At 43.5% G+C, this 14,748-nt stretch overlaps 1 protein-coding gene across 1 annotated transcript in view; it reads left to right on the top strand.

Annotated features, from left to right (window-relative positions):
- PCP4 (Purkinje cell protein 4) overlaps nt 1-14,748 on the top strand; it is a 55,440-nt gene that overhangs the window by 27,053 nt on the left and 13,639 nt on the right. The gene's annotated exons all lie outside the window — the stretch shown is intronic.

Below are 14,748 nucleotides of genomic sequence, written 5' to 3'. Positions count from 1 at the left end.
GGAAACAGACTGGGAGCAGAAGAGATGGGATATGGCCAGGAATGGGAAGAGTGTGGACTTGGAAAGAGAGCTGGGAGGAAGCCCAGCTCCCCAGCTTTAGCGGTTGTGATAGAGGGTGACTGGTCATGATAAAAAATCGCCAAGTAAGTGCCGAGGGTGAGTTATGGTTCTGGTGGGGTTAGGTTCTGGGTGTTCCTACTTTTTCTTAGTTACAAAATGAACACACCTTTTACGGAAAACTACTCCTGCTTCCTGCTGGATGGAATTTAGGCTGGTGTTCATCCAATTGTGGATAATGCCAATCTCAAATACCAGCTGTAAAAATTCCTTAGAGCCCTGAAAACAACTTAGGGTCCTCAGTCATGAGTCTGAGTGCGGCCTGAACAAGACTAAGGTACTAGAATCTTTCTCTGTGGTGCACTCATCTGGGGCCTTGCTGACTCAGCTGCCTCTTTGGCACCATCGTACTGGACAGGGTCTGTGTGCTGGTGACCGCTGGGATGAAATGGTTGTTACATTAATAAGCAGAGGGGTTGGTGCCCAGGAATGTCCTGATCAGACCTGGGGGGTTGGGGAGGGTGGGGGAGGAAATAAATTCTTTCATAAGCCTTTCACGATGCCCACGGCTTTTCTCATCTTCTCTGTGTGGGTTGTGGTGGGGGTGGGTTATTAGCAAGGAGGTCAGGAAGCAGAGAGGAGCAAAATGAGAGCTGCTCAAACAGAGAAGGAAGGACTGCCACACGGGTGCTTCCCGGCTTGCCGGGTTCACAGATTCATATCCATCTCATCATTGGAGTTCACGTCCATGGAATCTGCCAACCTTGGAATCATTGAATTTAGAGTCAAAAGGCTTCTCAGAGATGCCCTTGTGCAGCAGTTCTCAAACATTTTCCTCTCACAACTTCTTTCCATTCTTAAAAATTCTTAAAGACCCCTAAGAGCTTCCGTTTTTGTTGACTATATCTATTGGTGGTTCCCACATTAGAAATTAAAATGGAGAAATTGTTAAAGGGTTTACTTATTCATTCATTAAAAATAAAGTGACAAACCTATGATATGTTAACATAAATAACATTTAAAAAATAAAAAGTAATGATATTTTCCAAGACAGAAAAAAAAAATTTAGTGGAAGAGTTTTGTATTTTTGCAAATTGTTTTAATGTCTGGCTTTATGGAAGACAGCTGCTTCTCCATTCAATCTGTTGAAATATCATGTGTTGTGTAGCCTCTAGAAAATTCTATGAGAATTTTCTGTGTGCACCTATGAGTGGATGAGATTTTAAAAAGCTACTATACCTTAGTACCATTAAAAAATAATTTTGATTTTGTGGGCTCCCTCAAAGGAAGGAAGTGCCCCCAGGGTACCTCATCCACACTTTGAGAACTGCGGCTCTAGGTAACTCCCAGGTCATACAGGAGGAGCCTGCAGTCTGAGATCAAGCAGAGTGGTGACCAAGGCAGGACTAGGTCCTTTGTGCTTGATATCTCTGTAGTTCTGTTTTCCCCTGGCATCCACGGGTCCTTCAAAGCAAGTCTACATGCTCTGCTTTGTACCAGCGGGAATTACCAGCTGTTATAGAAGACACTACTTTCTGCTATTCTAAGGCATGAAATTTCCTTCAGATAAAAATTGATCCACTCCAGTGAAAATTGCGTGTGCCTTTTCTGGAGGTATAAAAATTAATAGAAAGAAAAATATTCAAGGTGCTATGGATAAAACTTTTCTTTATGTAATTCTAGATATCAGAGGATATTCATTTTTGAATAGAAAAAGTTAGAGATTATTTGATAGGGATAAAATAAAGGTGCTGTATACATTCAAATTGTTATTAACATGTTCTGTCTTAATTTCGGATAAAACTGCTCATGTGTGATATACGTACATGGTATTTTATTATAATATTAAGTTTGTGCTTCTGCCTCTAAAGATGGACAAAGACAAAAGTCGATAACAACCCAACAAAGATTGGGGTAAAGATTTCTAGAAGTGGTCTAAAAGATGTTTTCCTAAAAATCTAAGTCGTGTAATTCCTTATTCTTAAATTCATAATATGAGACTATCATCGTGGAATTTCTGTTTTAATCTAATATTACATTCCATTGAAATTCAGATTATTTGACTCTGTCATCACGGGTATCTAGAGAGACCTTTTATCTAATGTATATTTCCTATTAATACAAATGAAGCTGCCTACACATGTGGAAGGAACAGGGACCCATGAGAGCAGAAATATGAGGCGTAGTCTATCAAAATGTTATGAGGTTGGGATAGTAGTCAATTAATTGTAAAATGAACATCCCTCAATTTTGTTAGTTGACTACAAGCCAAAGTGTTCTTATTTCAAATATTATAAATTTATTTGAGATCTGTAACACAAAGCAATGAAGACTATGGTAGTGAATTATGGATGACTTGAAATTCTAAATTGGATCACAGAAGACACAAGTCAGATACATTAAAACCCCAGCGGGATCTAAAGTCTTGGGCTCTGCTGAAATTTTATTATATTGAGTATTATCTCAAAAGAGCCATTGGCTGGGGATCTGGATTCTTTTAAGATTTATTTTTGTGTCATTGCTGTTGTTGCCATGGTATTTATTGTTGTGAAATTTGACATATATCCACCCTGTACTATCCAGAACAACCCTGAAATTGTCCTTATTCTCCAGGACACCAACTTCTGGATACACAACCCAGCAAATCTAGCTGTTCCTCATCTCATCTGCAGCGTGAAGACATTTTTTTTCCCAGAAATATTAGAGTTGTATTATGTTTTAATTAAAAAAAATTCATTAGGATCTTGTTGGTTCAGAGATTTTCATTCCTATATGAAAAAAGTACCCTTATGATTTGAGTAGTTTAGGCTAAGGACTTAATTTCTTTCTAGATATAATGCCCTACTTGAGTGAAACAACAGTTCAGACCTCCAGTTACAGTTCATCTGCTACATTAAATTCAAACATGTTTAGAAATATAGACACTACCATCTGAATCTAGATTATTCACCAGTAGTCACCAGTTTGGACACAATCAAAAGATTTTTTTGTAAGACAATAATTTCATTGGGTCTCTTGATTTATATCTTGATAGACATCTTTCAGAGAGACTCTAAGAGTTAAATTTCTTTATTGAACTACAAAAATAGGAAAATACTGGAAGTAGAGCGGCTACTGGGAGACTTCCAACCCGAAGGAAAGATTATAAGTAATAAACTTCGGATGGAGCTTACTTTCAGAGTTTGGAGGCTTACCGAAGCTAAATTGAATTTCTAAAACTGGAATGGATTTCTTTTGACTTAGTGAACTGTGATATATTTGTTTCCAAAAGTCTGTCTTTGGAGGTGAGAGGCATGCGGACATACCTGAGTTTGATAAGAGAATCCCATCCCCCCCAATCCAGGCTGTAGGTAAATGCCCAGAAGGAAGGTATCGTTCTGAAATACCGTGGGGCTCACCGCCACTGTAGTTTCTTTGAGATGTGAGTAGCCGAGCAAAAACTCAGCACCTCTTGAACAGGTGCTTCTTCTTTGGAAAAGAGGTCATGGCTTGAGAAATTTCTAGTAGGTGTGGGATTATGCTAGGAGCACCTAAGATTTAGTTTGTTTTGATATGATTATACAATGACTAACAATGAATAAGATCTTTGTACTGGGTACCCTCCTCTCCTTGTTTTGAATAAAACTAAAAATCATAGACATTTAAGTTCATCTCACCTTTGGATTTGAGGGAACACACACACACACACACACACAGTAATTTTGTTTTTTTGCTATCAAGTAAGTAGAGAGAGAAATGGATTGAGAAGGACCTGCATTCATAGGCAAATAGATACGTTAGAATTTACCTGAGCCTGATTTTTCAAATAAGAAATAAAATTCAAATATTTATTCCCAAAGCACTGTACACACCGCCCACCCCCTTTCCCCCTTGGCTCCAGAGCACCCAAAAGACACCCCACTTTTTTCCTGTGGTATTCTTGATGACCTTTCTATGCCTACGCATCGATTTGGGCAGATTGTCTATCACCTCTCCCTGGTTTGTGGAAGTGTGTGGGGCAAGGTCTGTGTGCAAGGATGGAAGATCAGTTTGGAGTAGAAAGGGACTGCTTTGGGGCCGGGAACAGAAGGGGACTTACTGTGCGTTTACTACCGCATCCAAGAGAGAGGGTCAGTTCTGGAAGGAGGTGCTGCCGGGCTTGTCTGGTTCCTGGGCCCAGGGAGGTTAGGATGGAAGGCAAGGGGGGAAATGCAATTTCCAGAAAGGCCATGGAGGGATCATCTCCTGTAGCTGCCTGCGGTGGACACATGACTCTGTTCTGCTTCAAATACCAGATGGGATAAATCAGAGTCTGAGGCTGGCTGGAGAGAATTTGGATGCGTGTCGGTTCTGCAGGCTGCTGTGTGCAGGGGTCTGGAAGCCAGGGGGGCTGTGAAGCTCTCCTCCACCCTGAGGATGTAATATGCCAATTCTGCATGAATCTCAATACGAGTTTAGGTGGAAACTTACCGCGCTGAGCCTCTAAGCCCCTTCAAACGGGGAAAATGATAACCTCGAATGTTGAGCTGCCACGGGTCTCAGAAATGTGCAGGTTAAACTTTCAGAGACTGCATCTGGCTGTGGGAAAAGCACCCCCCCTAAAGTAATCAATCACTAAGGTGTGCGACGATTCCCAGGCCAAGAAGCTCTAAATCGGTTTCCCGTTAGAGAGCTAAAACCTGCATGAAGTCTCAGATTCACCTGGACTGATGTATTGTGTGTGCTGCCCTGAACCCCAAGTCACACAGAGCTTTCAAGGTAAAAAATCAAACGGCTCTGGTCTCTGTCGGGGGTTGCTTGGCCCTTTCTCCCCTTCTTTTTCTGCATTTGAAGTAACCAGAAAAAAGAATTCAAAATAAGAATGGATGAGATACGAACACGGCTTCCAAATACTATTAGCAGGACGTGCCCTTTGCGCTATTGGCTCTGAACTCTCTAAAGAAGCTCTGTTCCGGAAGGAAGATATGGATACACATGTTTGCTTCTGATATTGATCCAGATGGGGAAGGAATGAAATTGGAATTGTTTATGAAGCCTGGCTTTTAATCAGGGTGTCCACACACACCTGGTCAATGGGTAATATCGGTCAACAAGTGAATCGATTCTTTGTGAAGGTTATTTTAGGGATTAGTGCTGAAAGGGAATTTATTACTGCAAATCTTAGTTACAAGGGTGATTTCCCCCCTTCAGGCTGAGCGTTATAATAACGTCAATGCGCTAGTAATACCTTGGATAAATACGATGCTTCTAATTCACTGTCTTTGGAGTAAACATGCTTGAAGTATTGTTAATAGATGTGGAGCTTTTTACCTGCTCTTGGTTATAATTCTCTACGTCTGTAGGCATTTGCATAGTTTAAAATGCTCTCACACACAACCGATTCCGTGGACAACTTGGGAGGTGGTTAGGGGAGGTGATGTCAGGCCAAGTTCCTTGAGAAGTCAGGTGATAGGCCCCAAGGTCACATAAATCACAGGAAAGACAGCAGGTCATCTGGCCTGCCATCTGAACACGCCAGCTTGTCCCCAAGTTCGCTCTCTCCTGAGTTCTCCTTGACGGGGAGTCTTGGATGTAAACGGGCCACTGGGGTGGGCTGTGGTCTGAGCCCATAGAACTGAAGAAAGTTAACAGACTTACACCTTGGCCAGGCTGGAAACCATAGTCTCATCAGCACCGTCATTTCATCAGTTTAGTTAACTGTTCTCTGGCAAAGAGGTGTGATCACAGACTAATTACAGGGACAGCCCTGCTAATTTTCAAAACTAAAAAAACTGAAGCAATATTCTAATTTGTAGGCTTATCTTTATTTCCTCTTCCCTTCCCTTCTCTCTTCCTGTCTTTTTGAGATTATATGTTAGACAGCTTTAGACCAACTGAGGACAGAATTTTGTATCATATGGAGAAGGTCCATATGCTTTAGCAAAAATAATGCAGTTATAAATTATGCTAAAAGAATTGCCACTCAAGATCTTTTTAAGCCTATGAAGTAGCTTGTACCAGAAAAATGATGATCTGTCTATCCTTTGCCCCAATCAGGAGATAGAAATATTTCCTATTCTGCTTATCAATTATTTGTATGGACGTAATACGTCTCAAGTGCTTGAATAGGTTTTGTGCTCTTTTAAGTAGGTGATACATTCATAATTTTATTTATAGAATTAGTTTGCACAGCAAACAGCTTTTCAGAAGAGAGAAACAGCTAGAATTTCAGCCTGAGCTACATTTCAGCCTGAGCTAAGATGGTTGAAATTTCTAGGGTTCCTATCAGTGGGTGTATCTGTGATTACAAAGGCATGTAGAAATCCTTTTGAGCAACAGAGTGAGCTGAATTGTCTTCAGAGACTGGACCTCCTCTTAGGCTGGACCTGCTGTCTTATCTGAGTTATGCAGGAAAAGGAAATCTCTGTGTCTCTGTGATCATCTCCTAGCATCCTTAGAGCAACCACAGAACTCACTCAGACCCGAGGGCAGAAGTCTCCCTGGGTCTCACCAGAAAGTTCTCTGCCAGCGATTCTAGAATGTCACTGTGGTGTGAGCACCGGGGGACTGTTGTGTGTTTCTGTAAAATCCATGCAACATGATTGATTGGTTTCGTCCAACATTCTTAATCAGTAACGAGTTGGAGTTTCCAATCAATCCTAATTAATTGCCATGATTTGGCTCTGAATTCAGACGATTCAGTCAAGAAATGCTGCTATTTCACTCCAAGTACAATTTTTTATTCTCTCCTAAGTGGGTCCCTCGTGCTCAGGAAGTGACCACTTTTCACTAACTTTGGCAAGCTGAGAACAGACTGGCTCTGAGTCCTCTTTTAAAAAAATTTTAAATTGAAGTATAACTACTCTACCATATTATATAAGTTACAGGTGTACAATACCAATGGACATTTTTAAAGATTATACTCCATTTATAGTTATTAGAAAATATTGGCTGTATTCCCCATGTTGTACCGTATACCCTTGTAGCTTTTTTTACACCTAGTAGTTTGAACCTCTTACTCCCCTATCCCTATATTACCCCTCCCCACTTCCTCTCCCCACTGATTACCACTAGTGTGTTCTCTATATCTGTGACTTCTTTTTTGTTACATTCGCTAGTTTGTTGTATTTTATAGATTCCATGTGTAAGTGGTATCATAGAGTGTTTATTTGTCTGACTCATTTCACTCAGCATAATGCCCTCCAAGTCCATCCCTGTTGCTGCAGATGGCAAAATTTCATTCTTTTTTATGGCTGAATAGTATTCCAGGGGTGTGTGTGTGTGTGTGTGTGTGTGTGTGTGTGTGTGTGTGTGTATCTCACACCTTCTTTATCTGGAATCCTCTTTTTAAGAGTGACTTCAAAATGTGATAGTGGGTTTAGCTGGCCCTGCGCTAAAAGCTAGTCTAGCAGACCATCTGCATCAATGTGGCTTTGCCTCACAGAGGGCAGGTGCCTCCCACTTTGGGGGGAGACAGGAGAACAAAGGCCGTGGATCACCACACAGTGGAGTTTGTCTCGAGGTTGTCATGGCGTCACCCAGCCACAGGCTCTAGAAGACAAACCCCTATAAGCTCATCCTCAGCTGTTCTCTGATTGATGCCTCTTTACATCTTTGGCTCTCTGCAAAGGACAGGGCTGGCTGTATCAGTTGTAGGGTTCAGGGAATATTGAAAGCGTGGGCTCCTTCTTAAAAATTATTAAGCAGATCATTCAGTCAAGCCCTGGCTCTTCGGAGTGAGGGCCCCTGCACACGTTGCCTGCCGTGCAGCTGGCCTGAGGGGTGCCACATACAAACTCCTTTTTAAAAACAATTCAATATGTATCATTCATTTCACAATATGTTTTTTCCCAGCAGATAGATAATGGGAACTTTTTAGTAGGAAAACTGATTTGCATCTAATTAATTTTCCAAGTCAGGGGTGTAAAACTTCCCTTCTCTTTATATGTTTCCTTACCTTTTAATGGCTTTGGCAAATATTCCTGGATCACTTTGTATGTTGGTTGTGACTCTGTATGATTTCTGGTTTGGGTTCTGACTTTAAAGAGGATTAGAGATGGCTACAGAGTCTTCGGCTGGTGGAGAGGGAGTTCTAAATCCCCTTCTCTTGCTTTGGGGCAGCTGGGACTCCTCAGGCCAATAACACACAGCAGAGGGGAGGCCTGGGAGTTTCCGGGCTGGGACCTTAGGAAACTGGCAGCTTCTGCTTTTTCTCTCTGGGAATGTTTGCTGTGGGAGAAGCCAGTTGCCACTTAAGAAGTCCTGCTACCTTAACCCATCATGCTGTGAACAAGCCCAGCTAGCTCGTGGGGCAGCCATTTGGAGAGATGCCCACCCAGCCAGTGACTGTGTCAGCTCTCTCCACCTGGCTGGCAGATGTGTGGGTGAAGGTCCTCGGGTGACCCCAGCCCCAGGGCCTTCTGGCTGCAACCGTGTGGGAGTCTCTGACCAAGAGGAGCTCAGCAGAGCTTGCCAACCTACAGAACTGGGGGGAAAGAATACTCAGGTCTTGTGCCTAAGCTGCTAATTTGGAGTGATTCATTCCCCAGGAATAGTTAACTGGGACACACGTAACCCGCTCATCTTTGCTAACCCATCCGTTGCTTCTCCTTCACTTACCCCGCCCTCCTTCAAGTATATCCTGGATCATTTTTTTTGCTGGTTAGTATAGCACCCCTTCAGGATGCAGATCTTTGGGTCCTTAATAACCAGAAAAGAGATGCTGCAAGACACTCTGGACTCTAGCTTGGTTTTGCTCATTCATTATTCATCCATTTATTCAGGAAATATTTGCTAAACACCTAATATATGTTGGAGATGGTACTCAGAGCTGGGGATGCGATACTTTAGAAAAGCAACTCTGGGAGAGTGAGGTTGGATGTCTTTAGTAACGAATGTATCATTCATGGTTCTGGGAGGAACTAGAGGGCACCTTCCGTGTGAGTAATTCGAGGAGAGTTAACTACCAAGGGACCATTTGCAAAGGTGCGTGCAGGGTTTAGGGAAACCCACAAAGAACAGCGTAGCACCTCAGACTAGAAACCGCAGGGCCTGCAGGGAGGCAACAGAATCCAGAGAGGGTGCTGTGTGCAGAAGCAGCCTGTGGTCTTCTGAAGGACATAGCTAAGCCTCGGGCAATTTTGAAAATTTCTAGGGTTGCCAGACTCAGCAAATAAAAATACAGAATGCCCAGTTAAATTTCAATGTCAGATAAGCAAAAAAAAAAAAAAAAAGTATAGGTATATCCCATGGAATATTTGGAGCATACTTATACTAAACTTTCTTTTTGTTGTTTATCTGAAATTCTAATTGAACTGAACAGTCTGTATTGTATCTGACAACCCTAGCAGGGAAGGAGGCAAGGGAATAAAAACCCAGATCTTGTTCTGTCTGTCTTCTGATGGCCTCTAGGACCACCCTTGGGATGAATCCAACCAAAGCCACAGCACAATGGTTAGGGAAAGGGTGGAGAGTGAATCAGGAGGGGCGAGAGGTGAGGATTGCCTTGCATCTTACCCTCGCCCTCTTCTCCGACTGGGCTGTGGGCCAGGTCCCCCATGCCCCTCTCAGTCTTCCCTAATTAAAAATGTAGCCTGTTATACCGTAAGTGATTGCAGCTTTACAAAGACAGAGCAGGAGTGATTTTTGTACCCAAATTCTGGCTTGGTTCCAGGAAAAAAAAAAAAAAAAAGGAAAGGAAAGAAAAGAAAAGCAGTCCATCAATATCATCCTTTTATTTTAACTGCGGTGGTGTTGGTTGGCTTCATACTTTTAAAAGAAGGAAAACTGTCAGACCTTTTGGGAAAGATGACATAGTTGACATTCTTAGAGCAATTAGGCTGTCCCTGTAAAGGTTAGTGTGTGTTCACGCAGTCAGTTTTAGCCTCCCAGCTCAACTCGGGTGTCATTCAACGGTCAAGGGAGGTGGCCAGAGATGGGGGGTGCTTACTGGGGATGCAGCCAGGACGGGGGTGAGGCTGGATGCATCTCAGTCCAGTCTCAAGAGAAACCCTGATGGAGACAGGCCAGCCAGGAAAGGGGGTGGAGGGCAGAGCAGGCCTGCTTCCCCCCTGGAGTCAGGGTTATTGGGGCAGTAGGCAGAGGACAGCAGCTTCCAGCCTCCTGGGGTTTGGGGCCACCAGGGCCCAAAGAGGGATGGGGCATGGCCAGGCCCCCTCCAGTGAACTGGGGCTGGAAGCCACGCCACTTTCCAGAAAACCTGCTTTCAGTGTGCGTGTGGGATCTACTGTGTCTGTGGATAACTCAGCCAGCTGCCCTGGCCACCAGAAAGGTGGGAGAAGGGGGGCTGCCAGGACTCCAGGTGTCCCCCGGGAGACCTGGACAAACTGCCGTCTGGCCTGGGGCAGGAGTATTGATCTCGGCTGGACAGCACCATGCTCTCCAGCCAGCGTTGCAGACTAGAGATGCTAAACTTTGCCCTCACTGTCCTGGGGAGGCCTCAAAGAGCAGATTTGCTTTCATTTTGGTCCCTCTTGGATTCCTGGGTCCCAGAACTTTGAATTGAACTTCAAACTTGTGACTGTGAGATCAGCGGCTTCAAAGAATATGAGAAATGACCACCTCTTTCTTTTAATTAAGTACAGACCAGAACCCAAATCTTCATCCTTCCTCTGCCCCACACAACCAGGGAGATTGTTCTTTCGGGCACCATGGTGAAGATATTTCCCAAAGAAATGAGGATTTGAGCCCCTTTGATATAAGCCAGACTTTGAAACTTCAAGAGGGAAGAAGATTAACCAATACTGTGGGATCATTGAAGCTAAAAGATAATTATTTATAGACTTCACTTTTTCCAGCATTAAGGTGAAGGAATATGTATTCTTATTATTTACAGAAATTGCCACTTTTGAGTGAGAAGGCCAGTTATTTGCATACTACTAGATTTAATTTAATAAGACATTAAAAAATTATATTTTTCTTGAAGATTACCCCCTTTCTCTCAAAAAGCGAACTAAAGGATAGGTGCTTCTTATCAACCCTCTGGGATGCTTTTGGGTTCTTGCTACAGCTATCCTGTTCCAGCTTCCACTTTCCTTCTTCCTGTTGGGATCTGGAATTGAGTCGACCAATGATCAGCTAAAATACGTATGGATTCGACAGAACCAGACCTGGGGGGCCGCAGGGGAAGGATGGGAAATGGGCAGATGACGAGATGGGCTTCCTCAAAGTATTTATGAGAACACTCCTTCCAGGGAACTTATGATTATGCGAAATGAAAGCTTGCTGCTATTTTTGTGCTTGGCAAGTGGCTTCTTCAGTCTTTCCAAAGCACATTCTTTTCTCTCTACCCTTCCCCCGTCCCAGACCCTGAAGATAATTGAAAAATTGAACAGCACTCTGGCATTCATTTAGAAAGCAAAATCTCCTCAGATGTCAGAGCGATGCTTTCGTGGCTTTGGTGCTGATGCGAGAGAAGTCACTCTCCCTTTAGACCCGTCCAATCACAATCAGCTCACAGAGCGAAGCATCCTACATGGCAGGGCCCATTTCCCACAGCACAGTGATCACGAATTGTGCTCATCGCAGTGAGATGAGGCTTCTCATCTCTGGCCTTTCTTAGGCTTTGGGGTTTCAGAGTTTCAAGGCAAACCGGAACCTCTTGGCAGTTTGAAGTGAGGTGCACTCACCAAAATTCAAATTCCCACCGGCCCATAAAGATCTTGTTTTTATAGTGAGCTTTAAAGCTGGGCTGGGTCATCAGACACAGCCCATGGCGATGCCTGTTGTAGATGACAGTGCATTTTCTGGCTGCCAAAAGTGCTCTAAATGTTCCTCCCAGGTAGTCGTGCTCAGTAATTGTTTCCTAGGAATTTCAAAAGGAATAGAGAAATGTTTAGCATCAAATTTTTGCTGGGTCTATCCATGGAAGAGCTGACACCACACCTGCCTCCTCTGCAGGGCTTTTCCCATTTCAGTCGCTTGCTTTTAAGGTTGTTTACTTTTTAGCCATTCCCCTGATTGCAGAGCTTCTGAGCCTGCTCGGCTGCATGGTCTGGCCTGAAAACCCCTTCTGAGTCTCAGTTTTCTTGTGAAGGGGGTGGGGGAAGGGTGAACCCCCAAAGTTTCTGGTCCCTACCGTTCTATGGTTTGGCCACTTGCTGGTGGCTCACTCACAGTACATCATTTCACTTTTTTGGTTCCCATGTCCTCTTTGTGGGACGATGTTCGCTTTGGACTCTTGTCTAATTTGGCTACTTTCTGATTTTGGCTACTTTCTCTTTTCTGTACACATCGAGGGAATGTTGCCAGTGAGTCCAAAGAAGAAATGAGATGCTATTTCTTGGTGGAAGCAGTAGAGGGGAAAGAAAGTCCAGTGGACAGAATCTGAATCGGATTGTCACTGGCTGTGAACATGTGATAACTAACCTTAACTATTTCAAAAAAATGGGTGAAAATGGAAAAATACGGCCTTTTATCTGGACAAACTGCATTTCTGCACATGGTTTATTTCCGTGGATGTTTCTGTGGTGTTCATTCAGGTTGACAACAAGGCTGCCCGGCTGGGGACCAGCCTCCAGGTGAGGACAAGCATAGACAACAAGAGTCCATGCATGAAAGGAACACAAAGAGATGGGTGGCCTCCTAGGGCGAAAATGGGCACACCTGTGCACATAAAGGGGCTGCTGTCCGTGCTCCCTTAACCCCTAAAATTAAATTGTTACTGTGATTTTGCAGCCAGAAGGTATTCCGATTTTCTTTTGAAACTATATAACCATTTCCCTTGTGGGCCCAGGCAATGCCACCAGGTGCCTTGCATCATTGGAACGGTATGTGTGGTTGTCAGCAGGGTACCCTCCCCAGCCCCAATTCAATGGCAATTGAATATTGAATTGCAGCTACTTCTGGAAAATGTCTCACTTGCATTTTCTATCAATCCAGCCCATTGACATCTTAAATGACAGCAAGGCGTGGAGGAGCGGCACTCTAATTTTGAAATCATGAGCTAGATTAGCGTAGGGAAGGCGAGCGTAGGGTCTTTGAAGACGTTGGGAGCGAGCTGCAGATAAGATGTTCAGTCTTTTTCTGTTCACACACCTCAAAGGTGAACAAAACAAAACAAAAATCTTGCCAATTACATATCTGGGCTGGAAGCAGCCTGCTAGGTTGCCCTGGCCATTCACAGCTGGCAAAATAGAAGTCCCTGCTGTGTAGTTTCTCAGTTCAGCTTAAAAGGACTTTAGTGAAAGGTCAGATGCTATGGCTCTGGGAGCACTTTGTTCTCGAACAGACTAATGTTAGACTTTTTCTCCCTCTAGCATTCTATCTAAATCGGTTTCTCTCATCAGTTTCTTGTCATCAGCCTCTACTTAATGCTCCCTTGAGCTGTTGCCACCAAAAATGGATATTTTATCACTGCTTCCATTTTTAATCTAGACAGTAATGTTTCTACTACCTCTGTTGATAATTAGAATGCTTCAAGGGACAATCTTTTCATGCTGGTCCTTTGAAAAATTAAGTGTTATTAAAAATTTAGTTCAAAATTAAATACTTTTTGATTACGTTGCCTGACACTGGAAATTGTTTTCTTTTTGGAATTCTTGTAAGAAAAATATTTTGCTTTATTTTTGGTCTGTAAGGACTTCTGGATGGGGGGAGGGGCCAGATGGTCTCTGTACAAAGTTCAAGGCCTTGCTTTCCTGTCACAGGGTCACATAAAGCCCTGGTTAAGCAGGGCTTGTGGGACCGAGCACAGCCCACATCTGGATTCTTCCCAGGCGTTCTTCACCTGAACCAGTAGAGAGGACTCTGGAGCTTTAGCACATTTCCACTTACCTGGGAAAGCACTTCTTATTCATTTCTTCTTGGGATTACTCGTCAGAATATTATTATTAAATAATGCTTAAAACTAAAACCCAAACTCTACTGTGAGCTAGTCCTCCCGAATCTGAGACGCTCTGTGTGATTGAGCTACCTCGCCCAGAAATCACATTACTTTATTCTTCCTCAGGTGTTTGTTTGATTTTATTCTCTTTTTACAAATATGTGAACCCACCTTCCTGGTAAGTAGAATAACAAAGCCCAAAGCTTAAAATGACTCACGTCTAAAAATCTCTTTCCAACAAATCAGCAAGCACTTGCTCATGGGCTCTTAAGATAGTGTCACTTAAAAAAAGCAAACAGAAGTGATGTGTTTTTGCCTGAAACCTACAAAATGGGGTGTGGAAGGAAGACTGACACTGTGGGATCAAGAGACCAGAATGTGTTGAGTCTAAATCCACGGGCCGGCAGTTCCTGGAGCTGAATGTGCATCTCTGTTGACATGTAAAGACACATTTGTGAACAGAGCCTCACACCTCGATGAAGAGCCCGTCCCTGTCTTAGGACATTTGTGAAGCACAAGGTGCATCACCAGATGGGGAAATCAATGCTGATGGCAGCCTCGGTTTTAAGACGTTGAGCTGTAATGGGGATTTATCGGTCTGGCTGCAGCTGGACCTGGTAGGTGCCGAGCTCTGGCTATGCTTCACAGACCTGCTTTCAAAGCTTTGCTCCCAAAGTCAAATTCTATATACACAATGGACACAACTGCCCAGTAGTCTTGTGCGTCTAAGATATCTTGTAATCCCTGAAAATCTGCCAAGGAAAACACCTGTCCGCCTGGATTAAAGGCGCAGGTCTGAAGAGCTGGAGCGGTATGTGTCAGGGGAGAGAGCGCACCACCTTTCTCAGCTGCTGGCGGGGGGGTTCCAGGAAGGATGCAGAAGTACCTGT

Source organism: Mesoplodon bidens (genome assembly GCF_964165515.1).
Source record: "Mesoplodon bidens genome assembly, chromosome: 5".
Classification (NCBI taxonomy): domain Eukaryota; kingdom Metazoa; phylum Chordata; class Mammalia; order Artiodactyla; family Ziphiidae; genus Mesoplodon; species Mesoplodon bidens.
The sequence above is the reverse complement of the archived record's forward strand: the minus strand, read 5'-3'. Positions and strand labels throughout refer to the sequence as shown.